Source organism: Pogoniulus pusillus, chromosome 32 (assembly GCF_015220805.1).
Source record: "Pogoniulus pusillus isolate bPogPus1 chromosome 32, bPogPus1.pri, whole genome shotgun sequence".
In the NCBI taxonomy this organism is placed as follows: domain Eukaryota; kingdom Metazoa; phylum Chordata; class Aves; order Piciformes; family Lybiidae; genus Pogoniulus; species Pogoniulus pusillus.
In genome coordinates, this window is record NC_087295.1 from 6,955,973 (window position 1) to 6,962,957 (window position 6,985).

Genomic DNA, 6,985 nt, shown 5'->3' on the forward strand with positions numbered 1-6,985 from the left:
CAAGAGGGAAGCAGGGAAGAACAGATCATACTTGCAAGTGGACACTCTTGAAGTCCTACCCATGTCTCCAGTACCCTGCTAATTGTCCAGTCACTAATGTCACATACACAACGACCTGTTCAGCCACCCTTAAGACCTTACACCTCGCACACACACTCATCATCAACAGCCTGGGAACAAAACCATTCTTTGCCCAAAAACTAAAATTCCCATTCTCCTGGGAACCAATCTATAATTTTGTGAAGAAAAAAAATCCCCCAAGAAGAAAAGTTAACTAAAGAGAGTATGAAAGATACTAAATGTTTAAAACTATGCTGGCAGCAGTTACATAAGCTCTCTTCTGTTCCAAAGTACATATCAGAAGGGTATAACTAGGACAGTGAAAATGTAAAATAAATACAAATTGCCAGCTTGGAAGGAAAAAAGAAACAAAAAAAAAGGAAAATGCTGTTCAGCTCACAGTCTTAAAACCATTCATGTGCAGAGATTTTTTTTACAGTTTTCTAATTTTGTATTATGTTTTGTAAATTATTTATAAGGTGTTGTAATGCTTCTTATATTAATTTTTTTATAAACGAATTTTTGCTATGAGGCATAAATGGTGCCTGAACAGATTCTTAGGAAGATAAATTACGTGTGAGTCATGCATCTTCTGGGGGGATGGGGAGGGGGGGCCATAGATATTTTGGTTTATTTTGTCACTGGCAACATTTCTTCCTTCAATTTGTTAATGATTTTCATGTATTAATTACATTTGAATACCTTTTAATTTTGTGCATGTGACTAAAACATAGATTGCTACCAGCAAACGAAACAAAAGCCTCTTCAGTCATGTGTGAAGGTTTAATGGGTTTCCAAGTTATTGGCAACAGATTTTTGTTAATGGTTTTCCAATTTATTGATCAATTATTTTGCTTAATGGTTTTCCAATTTATCGATCAGTGATTTTGCTTTATGGTTTTCCAGTTTATCAGTCAATTACTTTCCTTAATGGTTTTCCAATTTATCAATCATTGATTTTGCTTAGTGGCTTTCTGATTTATTGATCAATGATTTTGCTTAATGGTTTTCCAATTTATCAATTATTTTCCTTAATAGTTTTCCAGTTTACCAATCAATTATTTTGCTTAATGGTTTTCCAGTTTATCAATCATTGATTTTGTTTAATTGGTTTCCAATTTATCAATCAATTATTTTCCTTAATGGTTTTCCAACTTATCAATTATTTTGCTTAATGGTTTTCCCATTTATCAATCAATTATTTTCCTTAATAGTTTTTCAATTTATCAATCATTTTCCAATTTATCAATCAATGATTTTGCTTATTGGTTTTCCAATTGATCAATCAATTATTTTGTTTAATGTTTTTCCAACTTATTGATCATGGATTTTTTTTTTTTTAATATACATACATAAAATTGTTATTATTTGAATAATGGATTGAGGGTTCACTTACTATTCTGATTTTGTCTTTTTATGTTTTTCACTCAAAAGCTATTTTGGACAGTTGAAGAAAATCAAATGCATTCAAATGGTTCCAGTTTCTTTACATTATTACTGAAAAAAAAAAAAAAAAGAAAGAAAAAAAAAAAGAAAGAAAAAGTGGGAAGAAAAAAAAAAGAATAAAGAGAGAACAAGAAAGCAAAAAGGAGCTAGGAAGGAACAAGTAGAGGCGTATCAAAGAACTCAAGCTATAACCAAAAAGAAATATGTAAAATGCCTTTGCTCGTCTTCTCAATGCTGGACCAAAGCTCAATGTATGTAGGTATATGCACATTGTATAGATATGGCTAAATGTTGCTGACAATCTCGCAATACTAAACTGTTATAATTTAAAGAAAAAAAAAAACAAGAAAAAAAAGAAAAAAAAAGAAAAATAGAAATACAAAAAATAAAACTGTTCATCAGTGTTTTACCTCAGCACTCTACTTGTACCCAGTTATTGACCAACATTCAAATAAGAAGATATGAGAGGAAATTGATTTCCCTGTCAATGTTTGACTGTAAAATCTGTTTGGAAAACATTTTGTAATGAGCTTTTTGTCACGTGGTTTGCTTGTTTCCAACTTGAGATTATGTGGGGCACATTTGTTTATTTATTGTTAAAAGGTGATATTATTATTAATTATTATTATTATTATTATTACTATTATTATTATTTTTGTCCTATGTGCTATAATCTACAGAATGGTCACCAGGGTCACTTATGAAGCACTGCAAAGAGATCTGTTTTTCCATGCATGGAGCATGCAGCAGGAAAGATGGCAGTACAAAATGGACTGTTTGTGGTGTTCGAAAATACAAATCATTACACAAGGAGTTGATGTGGTGGACTTGTGACCGAGAAACCAAACTGGATATTTATAAGCTCCTTACTACTCTGACTTTGAAACCAAAGCTGATTTATCTGCACAGGTTGCTTAACATGATAAAAATAATTTTAAGAAAAATTAAAAACTGACAAAAAACTGTACTTAATCTAGAGCAATATCTGTATGGTCAGTAAAGCTGCACTTTGTGTATTTCTTAACAGCTTCAGATCTGTCACTTTTAATTTGTACCATAAAAAATAAAGAATTGTTTGACATGAAAAATAAGCTCCTTTCACGTGTTTGTCTTAAAATCTCATGCATTATTCACGTGATCAGAGCTCTTTGTAATTTCGCATCAGTTCAATGCAAAAATGGTTAAGTGCTTGAAAGGAAGGAGGGAAGAAAATCTGATTGCAGTGTGGAGCAGCACTTGGTCTGCAAAACTAAACACTGTTCTGTACCCAGAGTGGGCATGTACACTGGCAATGTCTTATTTTCTCTACAGATATGCAGAGGATCTGCCTCAGGAATCTTATGGGATGACTCAGGTGAGTGACTGTTATCCCCCAGGCCAAGTGGAGAAAAGCAGAGACGGACAAAAAGGCCAGAAATGATGAATCTCCTGCTGCTTCCACAGCTCCTGTAGCAATGTCCTGGTAAGTGCCCAAAGGGGAGTATGGCAGCAAGATTGGATCAGCCTTTCAGATGATATCTCTTGCATTTTTGCAGAGCTCATGAGGTTTATTCCTCATTTCTTTCTGGGATTATGGTACTAGGTAGCAGAAATGCCTGCTTCTCGGGCCACTTGTGGTGAGTCATATTGAATTCTGTCTAAATACATGACCTTGAAAATTCAGCATGTTTTGAAAAATTAATTAGTTGTATTATAAAATTGTTGTGGAAATACAGCCTGGAAAAAACCTCTGACAATATTAGAGCACTATGTTTGAGACTTGGGGACAAAACATTTGCAAAGCCTTTTTCCTTTGATTTTGTTAAATATCACTTCACATTTTCAGTACACCATGCTAAATAGTCACAAGCAAAGCAAAACAAAAATACATATCTAATTGCTTAGAAATGATGGGGCCACCTGGGATATTTATTTTTTTATTCTGATTTTTTCCAGATTGGAATTTCTCTTTTCTATGCATTTTTTACTGCATTCTATGGGATAAATAAAAGAGAGGGGAAAAAAAACATGACTTTCTTGTAGACCAGCTATATCCATAGACTCTTACATGCCCAAAACTTCCTTTGGTCTGAAACAAAAGCAACTGAATCCAAAGGGAAACAGAAGCTGAGAATAAAGAGAAAAGACACTGTGGCACCATGGTGACTTGAAGTCATGTCTTCGTACTGCCTGCACTGCCATTGCTTTGTGTGATAGGCTAAGGCATCACCTGCTGGCTTCATTCCAAAAGCAGTGACTACAGGTTTCCACACATCACCCACACACAGGAAGGGCCAACACCATTCATTCCTGGGAGGAACGCTTTGAGACTGAGCTGTCCTTGTACTGTTCATTCAACAGTGATAAAGCAACAAGCAAACACTTGTTAGAGGCCTTTTCCCCCTACCGTATTTTAAAATGCAAAACTTTTTCCTCCTTGGATCACGCCATAGGTTTTGGGCTGCTTCATAGGCACATGCCCCTAGCCATTACTTCAATAATTGTGCCACATGAAATGATGACTTTGCAAATTCAAGCAATTCCGTTCCCATTGATCACTGAAAGCTCAGAAAGCTGGCTATAAGACTCTGCACTCCTTGCTGACTGCTTAAAATCAAATTTCAAGAGCCTACGACCATGCTTCAAAGCTCCCCAGCTGCACGGTTACAGACAAAGAGCTTTAGAAGCACAGATCATCACTTTCTTTTGTATCTCTTGTTTAAAAAAAAAAGGTACACATTTGAAACATTCTTGGTAAATGATACTGGAAGGGCAGAGCACAGACAGAGTTTAAGAGAGCTGTGAAGGAAAGAAAGCTAGCACTGAAAACAGAGAATGACACAGGAGTTGCAGAAGACATATTTCTGTATGGCCTCTTCCCCCATGCAGCTGCTTTATGGCTGGCCACAGTCTAAGTTTGTATCTGGGAGAAAAACTCAGACTATTAGCAGGGCTTTGGCAAGCAGAAATTCTCTTCTACTGACAAGCTTCAATTAAACAAGCACTCAGGAAGCAAAACAGACTTATCAAGAGGGAAGGTTCTCTTGGGGTTTGGTTTTTAATCTGAGAATTCAGATTTAATATGAATCACTCCCACATGAGATCATGGTGGTCTTGAAAATAATTGAGAATTAAGGGGTTGGAAGGGTTTTTTTTTTTTCGTTCTATCTCCCTCTGCTCTACAGACCTGAAGGTTTGTTTTTTTCCCTTGTTCATAGTCCTTTACTGTTGTGTTTTGCCACATTTTGGACAACAGTCACCAGGACTAAGCAAAGAGTCACCAGGTAGTTTACCAGCAGTGACCTCGTTTTTTAATCCAGACTACAACTGCCCTGATTTTTTTTCTGAAATGCCAGCAGCAGCCTTTGTCTAATTCAGCAAAGCAGCTGCAGGGAGGGCAGGTAGCAGCTCATGTTATAATGAGTCTTTTATATTACTGTGTTCAGAAGGACAGTTTGCTGCTTCTATCATTGCATGGTCACTAGCCTCATGTCAAAGCACTTCTCAGCCTAATAGCTCTACATGTGATCACCTACACATTCAGTGTGGGTAGGTCTCAGCTAAGGCCACAAATATGCATACAAGCTCATGGAGCAACCAAAAATGGCTTTGGCAGCACTGTTGAGGGAGCCAGTCTTAAAAGAACATTAAAGTCTGGGTTTGGAGCAGCAGCTTAAAATTATATCACAGACCCCCACACGCAATGCTTACCAGATTGTCAGCTCTGACCTTGGCTTCAACTCAGCCACCACATACTGTGGTGCTAGTTGATGAGCTCCTGGCTTTTAATTACCAAGAATCCATGCCCCATTCAGTCTATTCATCAGCACCATCAACAGGAAGAACTTCTTTATCATCTTGCTTCCACCCTTTTGACATTCATGGTTCAATTATGTATTCTTATACAGAGAAGCATTAAATTATCCCCTAGATTACCCCTCAATTCATCCAGGTTAAACTATCTGCAGAGAAGCAGTTCTTTCTTTGACTGGTAACAGCTATTTCAATTACTAGTTGTGGAAACTAAAGGGATTGATCCCTCTAGTTCAAGATGCAGGTAACTTTATTTGCCCACCTGGTGCTACTGATGTTTGCTGCCACCTTCCTTGATACATTTGATACGCTGAGTGATGTGTGAATCCTCACAGGACTGGACCTACCCCAGGCATTTGTGAATCATTACTCAGATTTATCACTTTTCCTAGCTCATCCATCAGTAAATCTTGCTATGTCCTTTATTATTTTTGTAACACAAACTCAGAGGAGACTAGTTCTCAAGAAGAAAGGTACATGCATATTCCTTCTAAAGTACAAGTACTGTTTCTGGCTTGGCAGGTGGCTGCTGCTAAAGACAAACTTGAAGAGGGGAAAACATTAAGGGAAACAGGATAAACACAGGAGCCTGAGCTGGTAAATATTTTTTTAATACTCTCTATTGTTGCACTACCTTTAAGATCCTTCCTTGTGAAGGTGCCCTAAACAAACTCACACACAGATCAGTCAAGGAGAACTTAAAGCAGCACCATTTTGTGCACACAGTAAAACTAATCCCAAGCAAGTGCATCAACAACCTGACTCCAAGACTTAGCAGCCAGTCTGGGGATCAAAACTCACCAGGTGGTCTATGCATCCTGAGTGAGGAACACAAAGAGCAGGGATCAAACAACCACACCGGCATATGTGCTTTATAGGTCATGATATCTTCAAAGCAATTACTCTACAGGTAATATGTAATAAAGACCACATCTGAGAAAGGGAAAGACAAAACTCACAGTCATTTGTTATTAAAAAAAAAAAGGGCAAGAAGAAGAACTGACAGAATATGCCTCTTCCAAAGATGTGTTAGAACAGCTGTACAAGGTAATAAAAGCCTATCAGTCGCTTGGTATCAGCTGAGCATACATTCACTGTACATCAAGCTTGTGAGAAGTCTGTATTATTTATAACCTACTTTCTTCTGCTGTGGTTAAAGGTGTGATATCAAAAGCAGGTCCTGTGGCACCAGCCATCAGCTGAGGAGGAGAATATGACAAGTTACATCTATGTCTGGAAATGGCTTGAATTTCATGCCAAAATTGAGACCTGACTGTCCTAAACAAATTAACATTTTTTAAAATATAAATGCTGACCCTAAGACTATTTTACTGGAGTAAATTCTCCTAAAACTAATTTAAATCCTCTCTGATCTGTAATCATTCATGGTTTTCAGAGGGCAGGAAGGTAATGTCCATAATGGCATACTTATTTCTATTGTGACTGTGCATAGCTCAACATTTTCTACTTTAGCAGCCTGTAATCCTGTAGCATGTAAAAGGGAATGAGCCTATATGCAAAGCTGGCATTTCCAGCCTAGTCCAGTCATGTCCCAGGTAAGCAATCCATTGTGTATTTAAACCTTGACATAGCCATCTTAGCTCAGCATCACAAAGAAACAACCCATTGCATGCTTGCTTGCTTTATCTGCTTAGATTACACACAGTTTTAACCTCAGTGTTTTAAA

At 37.0% G+C, this 6,985-nt stretch overlaps 1 protein-coding gene across 1 annotated transcript in view; it reads left to right on the forward strand.

The window, feature by feature from the left end:
- Positions 1-2,597, forward strand: part of POU6F2 (POU class 6 homeobox 2) — a 303,523-nt gene extending 300,926 nt beyond the window's left edge. The window contains exon 12 of the transcript XR_010308035.1: positions 1,495-2,597. The gene's annotated coding sequence lies outside the window, so the exon portion shown is untranslated. The remainder of the gene's footprint in view (positions 1-1,494) is intronic.
- The last annotated feature ends 4,388 nt before the right edge of the window (positions 2,598-6,985 follow it).